Source organism: Somniosus microcephalus, chromosome 28 (assembly GCF_052327205.1).
Source record: "Somniosus microcephalus isolate GS21.2 chromosome 28, FLI_Smic_1.0, whole genome shotgun sequence".
In the NCBI taxonomy this organism is placed as follows: Eukaryota; Metazoa; Chordata; class Chondrichthyes; order Squaliformes; family Somniosidae; genus Somniosus; species Somniosus microcephalus.
Window position 1 is genome coordinate 11,620,401 of NC_141014.1, and position 15,755 is coordinate 11,636,155.

A 15,755-nucleotide genomic window follows, 5' to 3' on the forward strand; every position below is an offset into this window, starting at 1 on the left:
AGGGACAAGTTTGTGTGTGGGCTGCAAAGTGAAGGAACCCAGAAACGGCTTCTATCAGAAAAGGATCTTAAACTGGACAAGGCTTTCAGTATGGCAGTATCACACGAAGCAGCCGCAAGGGGCGCTGCAGAGATACAACGGAGACCGCAAGAATATGGCACCAATGAAATGTCCTATGGAACAGGGAAGTGCTATCGCTGTGGCAGAACAACACATGACCAGAAGGATTGTTGGTTCAAGGACCAAGTGTGCAGACAGTGTGGAAAAGCAGGACACATAGCAAGAGTCTGCAGGTCTGGGAAGAAAACCAACAGTAAGAAATCTCCACAGGAGAAGTACAGAAAGGTACACCAGGTGATGGACAGTAGTTCAGACGAACAGAAAAGTGACACAGACTCCGGAAGCAAGGAGCTGGGTTGTCTGAAACTACATAAGGTAACCAAAATGGAGGATCACCAGACTATCTGGGTTACACTCAAGATAGACGGAGTACAAGTGAAAATGGAATTGGACACAGGATCAGCCCTAACAGTCATAAACCAAAGGGACTACAAGCGGCTATTTTCACATATACCCTTGAAAGCTACAGAGATTGTCTTGAAGGCGTACACGGGGCAAAAAGTCTACCCCAAAGGAAAAATAAGGGTGAAAGTGATATATAAAGGCCAGGAAATACCTAAAATGGACATATATATATTGCCAGATGGAGGACCACCACTGCTAGGACGTGAATGGATCCGGAAGATACAATTAGATTGGCATTCCATACAGGCACTGAAGGTTGAGGCCAAAAAGGATGACGACGTCACACCTGGACGACTGTCAAAAATGCTAACTGATGCAAATGAAGTGTTCCAGGAGGGACTCGGAACACTAAAAGGCATAACAGCAACGATTAAAATAGAGGAAAATGCAAGCGCAAAGTTTCTTAAGGCCAGACCAGTGCCTTATGCGATCAGACCAGCTGTTGAAGCAGAGCTGGAAGGGTTGGAACGTTCAGGAGTACTGTCCAAAGTAGACTGGAGCGAGTGGGCTACACCCATCGTTCCTGAAATGAAGAGGTCGTTGAGTAATACGCCTGGGGAACCAAAGAAGGTCCGCATCTGTGGGGATTTTAAGGTGACAGTGAACACAGTCCTTCACACGGTACAATATCCGCTTCCACGAATTGAGGATATTTTCGCCTCGCTATCTGGAGATAAACGCTTCACCAAAATTGATCAGATCTTAGCGTCACAGGAACGAGTCAACCCCATGGCTTGCGTACCTGGGGATGAACCCGACATACCGGTAGCATCTACCTCCGAACCAGTAGCAGTGGAAACCGATGAACTAACTGATGAAAAGGGGCCAGAATCGCCTCCGCACCAAAAACAAGAACCTCAGGAAAGGCGGTATCCCGAAATGATCAGGAAGCCGCCCCAAAGACTGAATCTATAAATGGACTATTGTTGTTTAATGTACATGTTAAAGTGTTAATTGTTATTTGAATATTATGGGTAGTACTAATCTAAAAGGGGAGGAATTGTAGTGTATGTACATTTAAGAAAGAACTACTTTTACAGCTCCTGTATACTGTAGTACCGGCAGTGACCACACCTGTATATAAGCCTTGAGCATGCCTCTGTACCCCAGTCTTGAGACTACCCTACTCCAGTAAATACCTGTTGATTGTTAAGTTACAGCATTCGTGTGGTTATTGAAAAACATCATACTCTCAGAATCACGGATCTAACAAGATGGATGCTATTTTACTTGACCCTTCAAATAGTTCCTGGATCACTCATCCTCCACACCTCTCTCTGAATCTGGACATCATTTCATCGATGCTCCAAGCTGACTCCACCCCATCGACCTCAACTTTATCCCACCACGGGACCTCCTGACTTTAACTTTGGAATCCCTTTCATTGTCTCCCCCCTATTCCCCGGACATGTCTGTTCTAATCTTGCTGTGTAACCAGGCCTCTGTAACTTGACTTTCCCTGTGTCCATTCGTGTGTGCGTGTTGGAGGCCGCTCCAGACCCGAGCCCATCACTTCTAGTTCCCTTTTTCTTCTTTACCCCTTCTCGGCCTCTCTCCTGTCGTCATGCCTCCTTTCATTTCTTCCCTCTCAGGTATTCTGCCCTCCACAATCCCTACCCCCACCTTTTACTACTCCTGACCTTCCTACACTCCCTCCGCCGTCCCGGGTTTGACTCCCTCTTGGATAATCCGACAGCTTCCCTCTGTGCATCTTTTGACATCCTCCGAAGGGCCCATCGCTGCCTCCTTACGAGCTGCAAACACAACTGCCCCATCGCACTGTCTCGCCGAACCTCCCACCCAGGTCGCCAGCTGGGAGCTAATCTTGTCCTTCCCACCCCACTCACCCCTGACCCTGTGGACTCCGCCATCAGATCGGCTATCACCGCCCCTCTCCACAACTAATCCAGAATGTCCCATCACTTGTGAACAAGGTCCTTACTATCCATGAGCTTATTGTGAGTGATTGCATTGACATCACGGCCTTGATGGAAACTTGGCTCATGGGTAATGACGCCTTCCTGTTAATGAAATCTCGTCGCCCGGCTATACCTTCCACCACTGGCCCTGACTAAACCTTCCATCGTGTCAATCATTAAAAACACATCACCCCAGATGGGACTTGAACCCACAATCTCTGGATTTAGAAGGCCAGGGCCTTATCCATTAGGCCACTGGGGCTGAATGCACAACATGGCCCACCTGAGGGCAATTGACCGCTCCAAAATGTGACATCTGCCTCACATTTTCAGAGTCTTCAAAAGTTAACCCGAAATGGGAGCTATTTTCACCCATCATATCTGTCACTGCACACGCCATACCAAGCCATCTACAACAACAACTTGCATTGGTATAGTGCCTTTAGCGTAGTAACACAGGAGCGATTGTCAAACAAAATTGACACCAAGCCACATAAGAAGCTATTAGGACAGATGACCAAAAGCTTGGTTAAAGAGTTAGGTTTTGCAGATAATCTTAAAGGAGGAGAGGGCGGTAGAGAGGCGGAGATAATTAGGGAGTGAATTCCAGAGCTTGGGGCCCAGGCAGTTGAAAGCACGGCTGCCAATGGTGGAGCGAAGGAAATAGGCGATGTGATAGAGGGCAGAATTGGAGAAGCGCAGAGATCTTGGATTATTGTAGAGCCGGAGAAGGTTACAGAGACAGTGAGGGGCGAGGCCATGGAGGGATTGGAACACAAGGATGAGAATTTTAAAATGGAAGCATTGCTGGACTAGGTGTCAGTGTGGGTTAGTGAGCACAGGGTGACGGGTGAACCGGACTTGGTGCGAGTTAGGATACGGGCAGCAGAATTCTGGATGAGCTCAATTGATGAGTCCCATTTTCATGGTGTTTCCCCGTTCAACGGAAGAAATAAAATTACTAAATGGAAGAAAAAGCTTTAATTCACTGAAATAAATGACTTGACACGAGAAGCACCAAAGTGATGAGTAACAGAAAGGAGCACAATTGTAGTATAAGTAGAATCAGTGAGTACAACTGAAGAATGAAAACATCGCAACACAAGAGAAAGCATTAACTCAGAATTAATTCACAACTAATCAATAAACTGAAAGAATAAAATGAGTGAATGAAAGAAAATCCATTAATTCAATGAAATAAATCACTTTCCTTGATGGAAATTCAAGATGTCTCCTGGGCTGGCAGCTCCCTTGGGATCTCCCTCGCTCTGCGACTCTATCCTTGGCCATCCGATGCCATCCTTCACCATTTCTCCCCAATCTCCTCTCTTCCATTGTTTAAGTTCCTCAGGCTCTAACAGTGGCTGCATTTTAGCCCAATCTACAAGATTAAAGTATTCTGGGCAATTTTCCAATTTGTTAAGTGTACCTTCCACCACTGGCCCTGGCTAAATCGCCATAGTGCCAACTTTTAAAAACACATCACCACAGTAGGGACTCAAACTCACAAATCCTGATGTAGGAGGCCAGCATCTAATCCATTAGGCCACTGGAGCTGAATGCGCAAAGCCACCCACCTGAGGACAACTGACCGCTCCGAAATGTGACATCTGCCTCACATTTTCAAAGTCTTAGAAAGTCAAGCACAGATGGAATCTATTTTCACCCATCGTATCTGCCACTGTGGTTATGCAAAGCTTGCGGTAGACATCACGTATTGACCTGCATAGTCATCAACGCACCCATCTATCATAAACATTCCAGAGCCTTCGACAACAACAACTTGCATTGGTATAGTGCCTGAAATGTAGTAAACTGTTCCAAGGTGCTTCACAGCAGCGATTATCAAACAAAATTTGACACCGAGCCTCATAAGGAACTATTACGACAGGTGACCAAAAGCTTGGTTAAAGAGGGAGGTTTTATAGAGCATCTTAAAGGAGGAGAGAGAGGTAGCGAGGGGGAGATATTTCGGGAGGAAATTCCAGAGCTTAGGGCCCGGGCAGCTGAAGACACGGCCATTGATGAAACGAAGGAAAAAAGTAAAAAGACTTGTATTTCTACAGCGCCTTCTGTGACCTGGACATCCCAAAGCGCTTTACAGCCAATGAAGCACTTTTTGAAGTGTAGTCACTGTTGTAATGTAGGAAACGCGGCATCCAATTTACGCACAGCAAGCTCCCACAAGCAGCAACGTGATAATGACCAGATAATCTGTTTCAGTGATGCTGGCTGAGGGATAAATATTGGTCACAGGACACTGGGGAGAACACCCTTACTCTTCTTTGAAATAGAGCCATGGGATTGTTTGCCATGGCATCAAGCCAAACATGGGCAAGGAAACCTAATGCTGATTACCACCTACCGCCCTCCATTCAATGTCCATCACCAAAGGTGGCTCGGTACCACCACTACTGACCGAGCTGGCCAAGTTGCCAGACTGGGCCTGTGGCAGGTGGTGAGTGAACCAACAAGAGGGAAAACCTAATTGACCAAAGCACCAACTCACCAAGGTTTCTTCTACAGCACCTCCCAAACCCGTGACCTCGAAGGACAAGAGTAGCAGGTGCATGGGAACACCACCAGCTCCATGTTCCCCACCAAGTTACACACCATCCTGACTTGGAAATATATCGCCGTTCCTTCAACGTCGCTGGGTCGAAATCCTGGAACTCCCTCCCTAACAGCACTGTGGGACTACACGGACTGCAGCGGTTCAAGAAGGTGGCTCACCACCACCTTCTCAAGGGCTATCAGGGATGGGCAATAAATGCTGACTTTGCTAGCGACGTCCACATCCTGTGAATGAATAAAAAATTTGGAGGATATTTCTGCTCATACAATACCGGATGTCAGACAAATCAGAGACAATGCCGGGGTCACAAGAGGTGGTGGTGAGGTACAACTGGGTATCGTCAGTGTACCTGTGGAATCTGACATTGTATTTTCAGCTGATGTTGCCAAGGGGCAGCATGTAGATGAGAAATAGGAGGGGGCCAAGGATAGATCCTTGGGGGTCTCCAGAGGTAACAGTGCGGGAGTGGGAAAAGAAACCATTGCAGGTGATTCTCTGGCTACGATTGACTAGATAAGAGTGGAACCAGGCGAGTGCAGTCCCACCCAGCTGGACAACACAGGAGAGGCGTTGTCGCATGATGGTGTGGTCAACCATACTGAAGACAAGTTGAGAAGGTTGAAGAGGGATAGTTTACCATGGACACAGACACATAGGATGTTATTTGTGACTTTGATAAGAGCCTTTTCAGTACTGTGGCTGGGCGGAAATCTTATTGGAGGGGTTCAAACATGGAGTTGAGGGAAAGATGGGCACAGATTTGGGAGGTGACAGCAAGTTCAAGGACCTTGGATGAAAAGGGAGGTTGGAGATGGGGCGGTAGTTTGCAAAGACAGAGGTGTCAAAAGTGGATTTTTTGAGGAGGGGCGTGATGGCAACTGATTTGAAGGGGAGGGGGAGAGTACCTGAGGAGAAGGAACCATTTAAATATCAGCTAACATGGGGCCAGGAAGGAAAGCTTTCTGGTGAAGCGCCACGGGATGTTTTAGTATGTTAAAGGTGCTATATAAATGCAAGTTGTTGTAGATGTCTCTGGTATGGTGCTAGCGGCAGACACGATGGGTGGAAATAGATTCCATCTGTGCTTCACTTCCTAAGACTGAAAATGTGAGGATGATGTCACATTTCGGAGTGGTCAGTTGCCCTCAGGCAGGTTTCAGTGTATATTCAGCCCCTGTCCTCTTAAACCAGGAACTGTGGGTTCAAATCCCATCTGAGGTGAAGTGCTTTTAAAGATTGACACAACGGCAGTTCAGGCGGGGCAAGTGGTGGAAAGAGCACTTAACAAAGTGGAAAATTGCCCAGAATACTTTAAACTTGTAGTTTGGGCTAAAATGCAGCCACTATTAGAGGCTGGAGAAATTAAACAATGGAAGAGAGGAGATTTGGGGGAGGGATGGCATCAGACGCCCAAAGATCTAGTTTAGAGCGCGGGCGGTGCCAGCCCAGGAACCATCTTCAATTTCCTTCGAGGAAAGATTTTTTTATTTCATTGAGTTACCATGAAAATGGGACTCATCAATTGAGCTCATTCAAAATTCTGCTGCCCGTATCTTAACTCGCACCAACACCGGTTCACCTGTCACCCTGTGCTCACTAACCCACATTGACTCCCAGTCCAGCAACGCTTCGATTTTAAAATTCTCATCCTTGTGTTCCAATCCCTCCATGGCCTTTCCCCTCCCTGTCTCTGTAACCTTCTCCAGCTCTACAATAAACCAAGATCTCTGCGCTCCTCCAATTCTGGCCTCTCTCACATCCCCTATTTCCATTGCTCCACCATTGGCGGCCGTACTTTCAACTGCCTGGGCCCCAAGCTCTGGAATTCACTTCCTAAACATCTCCAACTCTCTACCTCCCTCTGCTCCTTTAAGATGCTCTGTAAAACCTACCTGTTTAACCAAGCTTTTGGTCATCTGTCCTAATAGCTCCTTATCTGGCTTGGTGACAAATTTTGTTTGACAATCGCTCGTGTGTTACTACGCTAAAGGCACTATACCAATGCAAGTTGTTGTTGTTGCTGGCCTGGTATGGCGCGAGCAGTGACAGATATGATGGGTGAAAATAGCTTCCATCTGTGCTTAATTTTGTGAGACACTTAAAATGTGAGCCAGATGTCATATTTCAGAGCAGTCAAATGTCCTCAGGTGGGTCACCTTGTCCATTAAGCTCCAGTGGCCTAATGGATAAGGCACTGGTCCTCTTAAACCACGGATCGTGGGTTCAAGTTCCATCTGAGGTGATGATTTTGAAAGATTGACAATACGGCGGTGGTTTTATAGGGCAAGTGGTGAAAGGTACAGCCAGGTGGGGAGGCTGCATTAAGGAGGACGGTGTCATCACCTGTGAGACAAGTTTGAATCCACAATCCTTGGATTAGGAGACCAGTGCCTTATCGCTCACCGAACCTCCCACCCGCATCGCCAGCTGGGAGATAATCTTATTCTTCCCATCCCACTCACCACTGTCAGCGCTGACCCTGTGGACTCCGCCAGCAGATCAGCTATCACCGCCCCTCTCCACAACTAAGCCAGAATGTCCAACCACTTGTGAACAAGGTTCTTACCATCCATGAGCTTATTGTGGGTGATTGCATTGACATCACGGCCTTGATGGAATCTTGGCTCATGGGTAATGACACCTTCCTGTTAATGAAGCCTTGCCGTCCAGCTATACCTTCCACCACTGGCCCTGATTCAACCTTCGATCGTGTCAATCTTTAAAAACACATCACCCCAGATGGGACTCGAACCCACGATCCCTGGCTTAGGAGGCCAGTGCCTTATCCATTAGGCCACTGGGGTTGAATACAAAAAGCACCCCACCTGAGGGCAATTGACCGCTCCGAGTTGTGACATCAGCCTCACAGTTTCAGAGTCTTAGAAAGATAAGCACAGATGGGAGCTATTTTCACCCATCATATCTACACTGCTCGCGCCATACCAAGCCATCTACAACAACAACTTGCATTGGTATAGCGCATTTATCGTAGTAACACAGAAGCGATTGTCAAACAAACTTTGACACCAAGCCACATAAGGAGCTATTAGGACAGATGTTCAAAAGCTTGGTTAAAGAGGGAGGTTTTATAGAGCATCTTAAAGGAGGAGAGAGAGGTAGCGAGGCAGAGATATTTTGGGAGGTAATTCCAGAGCTTAGGGCCCGGGCAGTTGAAAGAACGGCCGTTGATGAAATGAAGGAAAAAGGAAAAAAGACTTGTATTTATATAGCGCCTTCCATGACCACTGGACATCCCAAAGCGCTTTCCAGCCAATGAAGCACTTTTTGAAGTGTAGTCACTGCTTTAATGTAGGAAATGCGGCATCCAATTTGCGCACAGCAAGCTCCCACATGCAGCAACTTGATAATGACCAGATAAACTGTTTCAGTGATGTTGGTTGAGGGATAAATATTGGTCACAGGACACTGGGGAGAACACCCTTACTCTTCTTTGAAATAGAGCCATGGGATTGTTTGCCATGGCATCAGGCCAAACATGGGCAAGGAAACCTCATGCTGATTACCACCTACTGCCCTCCAGTCAATGTCCATCACCAAAGGTGGCTCGGTACCACCACTACTGACCGAGCTGGCCAAGTTGCCAGACTGGGCCTGTGGCAGGTGGTGAGAGAACCAACATGAGGGAAAACCTAATTGACCAAAGCACCAACTTGCCAAGGTTTCTTCGGCAGCACCTCCCAAACCCGTGACCTCGAAGGACAAGAATAGCAGGCACATGGGAACACCACCAGCACCATCTTCCCCATCAAGTCACACACCATCCTGACTTGGAAGTATATCGGCCGTTCCTTCATCATCGCTGGGTCGAAACCCTGGAACTCCCTCCCCAACAGCACTATGGGAGTGCCTTCACCACACGGACTGCAGCGGTTCAAGAAGGCGGCTCACCACCACCTTCTCAAGGGCTATTAGGGATGGACAATAAATGTTGGCTTTGCTAGCGACGCCCAGATCCCGTGAATGAATAAAAAATTTGGAGGGAATTTCTGCTCATACAATACCGGATGTCAGATAAATCAGAGACAGTGACGGGGCTGCGAGAGATGGTGGTGAGGTACAGTTGGGTATCGTCACTGTACATGTGGAATCTGACATTGTATTTTCAGCTGATGTTGCCAAGAGGCAGCATGTAGATGAGAAATAGGAGGGGGCCAAGGATAGATCCAGAGGTAACAGTGCGAGAGTGGGAAATGAAACCATTGCAGGTGATTCTCTGGCTACGATTGGCTAGATAAGAGTGAAACCAGGCAAGTGCAGTCCCACCCAGCTGGACGACGGAGGAGAGGCGTTGTAGCATGATGGTGTGGTCAACCATACTGAAGACAAGTTGAGAAGATTGAAGAGGGATAGTTTACCATGGATACAGACACATAGGATGTTATTTGTGACGTTGATAAGAGCCTTTTCAGTACTGTGGCGGGGCGGAAATCCAATTGGAGGGATTCAAACATGGAGTTGAGGGAAAGATGGGCACAGATTTGGGAGGTGACAGCAAGTTCAAGGACCTTGGATGAAAAGGGAGGTTGGAGATGGGGCGGTAGTTTGCAAAGACAGAGGCGTCAAGTGTGCATTTTTGAGGAGATGGCGGCTGATTTGAAGGGGAGGGGGAGAGTACCTGAGGAGAAGGAACCATTTAAATATCAGCTAACATGGGGTCAGGAAGGAAAGTTGGGTGGTGAAACGCCACGGGGCGTTTTACTATGTTAAAGGTGCTATATAAATGCAAGTTGTTGTAGATGTCTCTGGTATGGCGCTAGCGGCAGAGACGATGGGTGGAAATAAATTCCATCTGTGCTTATCTTTCTCAAACTGATAATATGAGGCCAATGTCACATTTCGGAGCGGTCAGTTGCCCTCATGAGAGATACTTTACATATTCAGCCCCAGTGGCCTAATGGATAAGACACTGGCCTCCTAAACCAGAGATCATGGGTTCAAATCCCATCTGGGGTGATGTGTTTTTAAGGATTTACACAACGGTGGTTTAGGCGGGGCAAGTGGTGGAAGGTGCACTTTACAAAGTGGAAAAATGGGCAGTGGGCCCAGGATACTTTAAATTTGTAGTTTGTGCTAAAATGCAGCCACTATTAGAGGCTGGGGAAATTAAACAATGGAAGAGAGGAGATTGGGGAGAAATGGTATCGGATGGCCAAGGATAGAGTCGCTAGGGCGAGGGAGCTGCCAGCCCAGGAGACATCTTGAATTTCCTTCAAGGAAAGTGTTTTATTTTATTGAGTTAACGCTTTTACTTTCATTCACTCATTTTATTCTTTCAGTTTACTGATTTGTTATGAATCACTTGTGAGTTAATGCTTTCTCTTTTGTTTAGATGTATTCATTCATTAGGAAACGGTGGCATAATGGTTATGTTACTGGACAAATAACCCAAAGATCCTGGGCTAAAGATCCATAGACATGAGTTCAAATCCCCAAATGGCAGCTGGGGAATTTAAGTTCAGTTAATTAAATAAACCTGGAATGAAAAGCTAGCATCAGTAATGGTGACAGATTTGTTATCAGTTAATGCTTTCTCTTGTGTTGCGATGTTTTCATTCTTCAGTTGTACTCACTGATTCTACTTATACTACAATTGTGCTCCTTTCTGTTACTCATCACTTTGGTGCTTCTCGTGTCAAGTAATTTATTTCTTCCATTTAGTAATTTTATTTCTTGCGTTGAACGGGGAAACACCATGAAAATGGGACTCATCAATTGAGCTCATCCATAATTCTGCTGCCCGTATCCTAACTCGCACCAAGTCCGGTTCACCAGTCACCCTGTGCTCACTAACCCACACTGACTCCCAGTCCAGCAACGCTTCGATTTTAAAATTCTCATCCCTGTGTTCCAATCCCTCCATGGCCTCGCCCCTCGTTGTCTCTGTAACCTTCTCCAGCTCTACAATCATCCAAGATCTCTGCGCTTCTCCAATTCTGGCCTCTTTCAAATCCCCTATTGTAATCGCTCCACCATTGGCGGCCGTGCCTTCAACTGCACTTTGTCCAGCTTGCAGCCCATCGCCCATCGTTGCTGTTACCTGCTGAGTCTGTGACTGCCCCACTGGTTTATTTTGCTGCTGTCTGGGTCCTGACCAGAAATTCACTCTCCTGGGCCGACGTCCATTTCTCCACCGTTTCCGGATCTAATGGTGGCCTCCAACTTCACCACCACTTTCTGCCCCACGGCAATTCTCCACATTTCCACAGAAATATCTCGCGGTAACTCTGCCCTCACAAACCGCTACAGAATGTCCATCCACTTGTGAACATGGTCCTCACCATCCATGAGTTTACGGTGGATGATTACATTGACATCACGGCCTTGACGGAAACTTGGCTCACAGGTGATGACACCGTCCTCCTTCATGCAGCCTCCCCGCCTGGCCATGCATTTCACCACTTGCCCTGCCAAAACCGCCTTAGCATCAATCTTTAAAAAAGCATCACTTTAGATGGGACTCAAACCCACCAAAAGGTGAGTGCCTTATCCATTAGGCCACTGGGGCTTAAAGGACAATATTGCCCACCTGAGGGCAAGTGACCGCTCCGAAATGTGACATCTGCCGCATATTTTCAGAGTCTCACAAAGTTAACCCGAGATGGGAGCTATTTTCACCCATCGTATCTGTCACTGCTCGCGCCATACCAAGCCATCTACAACAACAACTTGCATTGGTATAGCGCCTTTAGCGTAGTAACACAGGAGCAATTGACAAAGAAAATTTGACACCAAGCCACATAAGGAGCTATTAGGACAGATGATCAAAAGCTTGGTTAAAGAGTTAGGTTTTATAGAGCATCTTAAAGGAGGAGAGGGCGGTAGAGAGGCAGAGATATTTAGGGAGTGAATTCCAGAGCTTGGGGCCCAGGCAGTTGAAAGCACGGCTGCCAATGGTGGAGCGAAGGAAATAGGGGATGTGATAGAGGGCAGAATTGGAGAAGCGCAGAGATCTTGGATTATTGTAGAGCCGGAGAAGGTTACAGAGACAGCGAGGGGCGAGGCCATGGAGGGATTGGAAGACAAGGATGAGAATTTTAAAATCGAAGCGTTGCTGGACTGGGAGTCAGTGTGGGTTAGTGAGCACAGGGTGATGGGTGAACCGGATTGGTGCGAGTTAGGATACGGGCAGCAGAATTTTGGATGAGTTGAATTGATGAGTCCCATTTTCATGGTGTTTCCCCGTTCAACGGAAGAAATCAAATTACTAAATGGAAGAAAAAGCTTTAATTCACTGAAATAAATTACTTAACACAAGAAGCACCAAAGTGATGAGTAACAGAAAGGAGCACAATTGTAGTATAAGTAGAATCAGTGAGTACAACTGAAGAATGAAAACATTTCAACACAAGAGAAAGCATTAAGTCAGAATTAATTCAAAACAAATCAGTAAACTGAAAGAATAAAATGGGTGAAAGAAAGAAAATCCGTTAATTCAATGAAATAAAACACTTTCCTTGAAGGAAATTCAAGATGTCTCCTGGGCTGGCAGCTCCCTCGGGAGCTCCCTCGCTCTGCGACTCTATCCTTGGCCATCCGATGCCATCCTTCACCATTTCTCCCCAATCTCCTCTCTTCCATTGTTTAAGTTCCTCAGGCTCTAAAAATTATGCATTTTAGCCCAAACTACAAGTTTAAATTGACCTCGGCCCCAATGCTCATCCGGGGTAATTTTTCACTTTGTTAAGTATACGTTCCACCATTGACACAGGATTACATTACACAGGATATATGGCACAGAAACAGACCCTTCGGCCTGTAGGATTTTGCAATAATTTCGAAATTTTCTACAGCTCCGAAGATTTATTTTTAATTATAGAATACCTGGGTGGAATACACCTTTAAAAATCCAGGGATCAAAAATGGCCGTCAGACCTCGTGGCAGAAGAAAAGGCAGCCTGTGTGTCTGTGAAAAGGATAATCAAAGATGGCTGTCCGACCTCATGGCAGAAGACACAACACAGCCCGTGTGCTGTGAAAAGGAAAATCAAAGATGGCTGACAAAGGATTTTAAAATAAACCCAGCCCCTGAAGTAGTAAGGTATTTAAATCGTCAATCAAATGCGGTTTGGGAAACTGCTACAATGTTGACTCAAAAGATTAAGTGCTTGAGACTGTCAGCATGAACAAAGGAACTTTGTTTACACGAACGCTTTACAATATTGACTTAAGAGATTAAGCACTTGAGACTGCCAATCACTTGCGGTTGGGCGTGACCACAGGACAATCAGATTGTTTACACTAACCTCCAAGGGCTGTTTACTCAGCAATTAAGGAAATAGACATGTTTTCTTCAAACGGAGACAGCTTTATTCAACCCATCACAATGAATGGGGATACATTCAAAAACCCATCACAAGGGAAATGGGTAATTCATCCAAAACCCATCACAATGAATGGGACAGAGCAATTCCCTTTTGTATAGCCCAGATACATCCGGATTTGGCCGGGAAGATTTCGGCTCCAAATGGGATATAAGATAGCTTCTCAGGAAGCCATCTCTCTCTCTCTCTGCAGCCTCGCCTCCATGCCCTATCTACAACTCAGGAGCCTGCCCAAGGGAGTGGAGTACCAGCAGTTACTTTTAAACACTGGGGTATCTCCATTTCAGGGTGGTGAAGAATCTAAGACCGCAGGGGCACGGAGCAGGCGTTTCACTGGTGAGCATAGTTTTTCTGGCCAATCCCAAAGCAACTTAGATAGGTATTTAGGGGTGGGAATTAAGGGGGATTTTGTTAAAACTGTAATTTTAGTCAATTTTCCCTCGTTGTGTCCGTTTTCTTCTCCCTGTTAAGTAACAGTGTTGCACTAAGCAAAAGAGTGCTGTAGTGGACACTAAGTACTGTGAGAAGTAAAGTGCTGCACTAGTTAAAGGTGCTGTATTTAAGTAAGTGTGTACTTTATTAAAGGTGCTGTATTTAAGAAAAGGAGTGTTGCACTAAGCAAAAGAATGCTGTAGTGGACATTAAATGTACTGTGTTAAGTAAAAGTGCTGTATCGAGCACAGGTGTGTTGTATTCATTATTTTAAGTTGTTTTTTTTTTGTTTCAATAAATACTCGTCTGTTTTGCACCCAACCACGAGTCTCGTTTCTGTCTACATTGCTACCGAATAAGTCCGGCGGTCAGGACCAGGAAAAGGGGAGCACTTCGAAACCGCACGGGGCTCTGGAGCAGCTCAGAGGCTTCTGGCTGGCCAGAGACAATAACCCCATCCCCGTTAATAATTCCTACAGGCTCAACCAGTCCATGCCGGCTTTTATGCTCCACTCGAGCCTCCTCCCGTCTTTCCTCATCTAACTCTATCAGCGTAACCCTCTATTCCCTTCTCCCTCATATGCTTATCCAGCCTCCCCTTAAATGTATCTATACTATTCACTTCAACCACTCCCTGTGGTAGCGAGTTCCACATTCTCACCACTCTCTGGGTAAAGAAGTGTCTCCTGAATTCCCTATTGGATTTCTTGGTGACTATCTTATATTGGTGGCCTCTAGTTTTGCTCTTCCCCACAAGTGGAAACACTCTCTCTGTATCCACTCTATCAAAACCTTTCATAATTTTAAAGACCTCTATTAGGCCACCCCTCAGCCTTCTCTTTTCACTTGCCCCGGTTAAACACTGAAGTGTTAGTCTTTAAAACACATCCCCCAGATGGGTCTTGAGCGCACAATCCCAAGCTTAGGAGGCCAGTGCCTTATCTATTTTTTTAATGGATTTAGTCAACATTAAAAACATTTACAACATCGTCAACATTCCATTGTATCAGACAAATCCATGCCGTCACTCTGTAAAGTCATTCCTACACCATTTATTAACATCAAAAACTGAAGTTTAATTTGCCTGCATTAGGCCACTGGGGCTGAATACACAACAAGGCAACCCACCTGAGGGCAACTGACCGCTCCGAAATATCACACCTGTCTCACATTTTCAGAGTCTTAGAAAGATAAGCACAGATGGGAGCTATTTTCACCCCTCGTATCTGCCACTGCTCGCGCCATACCAAGCCATCTACAACAACAACTTGCATTGGTATAGCGCCTTTATCGTAGTAACACAGGAGCGATTCTCAAACAAACTTTGACACCAAGCCACATAAGGAGCTATTAGGACAGCTGACCAAAAGCTGGTTAAAGAGGGAGGTTTTATAGATCATCTTAAAGGAAGAGAGAGAGGTAGCGAGGTGGAGATATTTCGGGAGGGAATTCCAGAGGTTAGGGCCCGGGCCGCTGAAGACACGGCCGTTGATGAAACGAAGGAAAAAAGAAAAAAGACTTGTATTTATATAGCGCCTTCCATGACCACTGGATGTCCCAAAAACGCTTTACAGCCAATGAAGCACTTTTTGAAGTGTAGTCACTGTTGTAATGTAGGAAATGCGGCATCCAATTTATGCACAGCAAGCTCCCACAAGCAGCAACGTGATAATGACCAGATAATCTGTTTCAGTGATGCTGGCTGAGGGATAAATATTGGTCACAGGACACTGGGGAGAACACCCTTACTCTTCTTTGAAATAGAGCCATGGGATTGTTTGCCATGGCATCAGGCCAGATATGGGCAAAGAAACCTCATGCTGATTAGCACCTACCGCCCTCCAGTCAATGTCCATCACCAAAGGTGGCTCGGTACCACCACTACTGACCGAGCTGGCCCAGTTGCCAGACTGGGCCTGTGGCAGGTGGTGAGAGAACCAACATGAGGGAAAACCTAATTTA

At 46.2% G+C, this 15,755-nt stretch overlaps 2 non-coding genes across 2 annotated transcripts; one reads left to right on the forward strand and one right to left on the reverse strand.

The window, feature by feature from the left end:
- Positions 1–7,750: 7,750 nt before the first annotated feature.
- trnar-ccu (transfer RNA arginine (anticodon CCU)) lies at positions 7,751–7,823 on the reverse strand. Its single transcript has one exon. It is a non-coding gene; the product is annotated as a tRNA-Arg (tRNA).
- Positions 7,824–9,920: 2,097 nt separating this feature from the next.
- trnar-ccu (transfer RNA arginine (anticodon CCU)) lies at positions 9,921–9,993 on the forward strand. The gene has a single exon. It is a non-coding gene; the product is annotated as a tRNA-Arg (tRNA).
- The last annotated feature ends 5,762 nt before the right edge of the window (positions 9,994–15,755 follow it).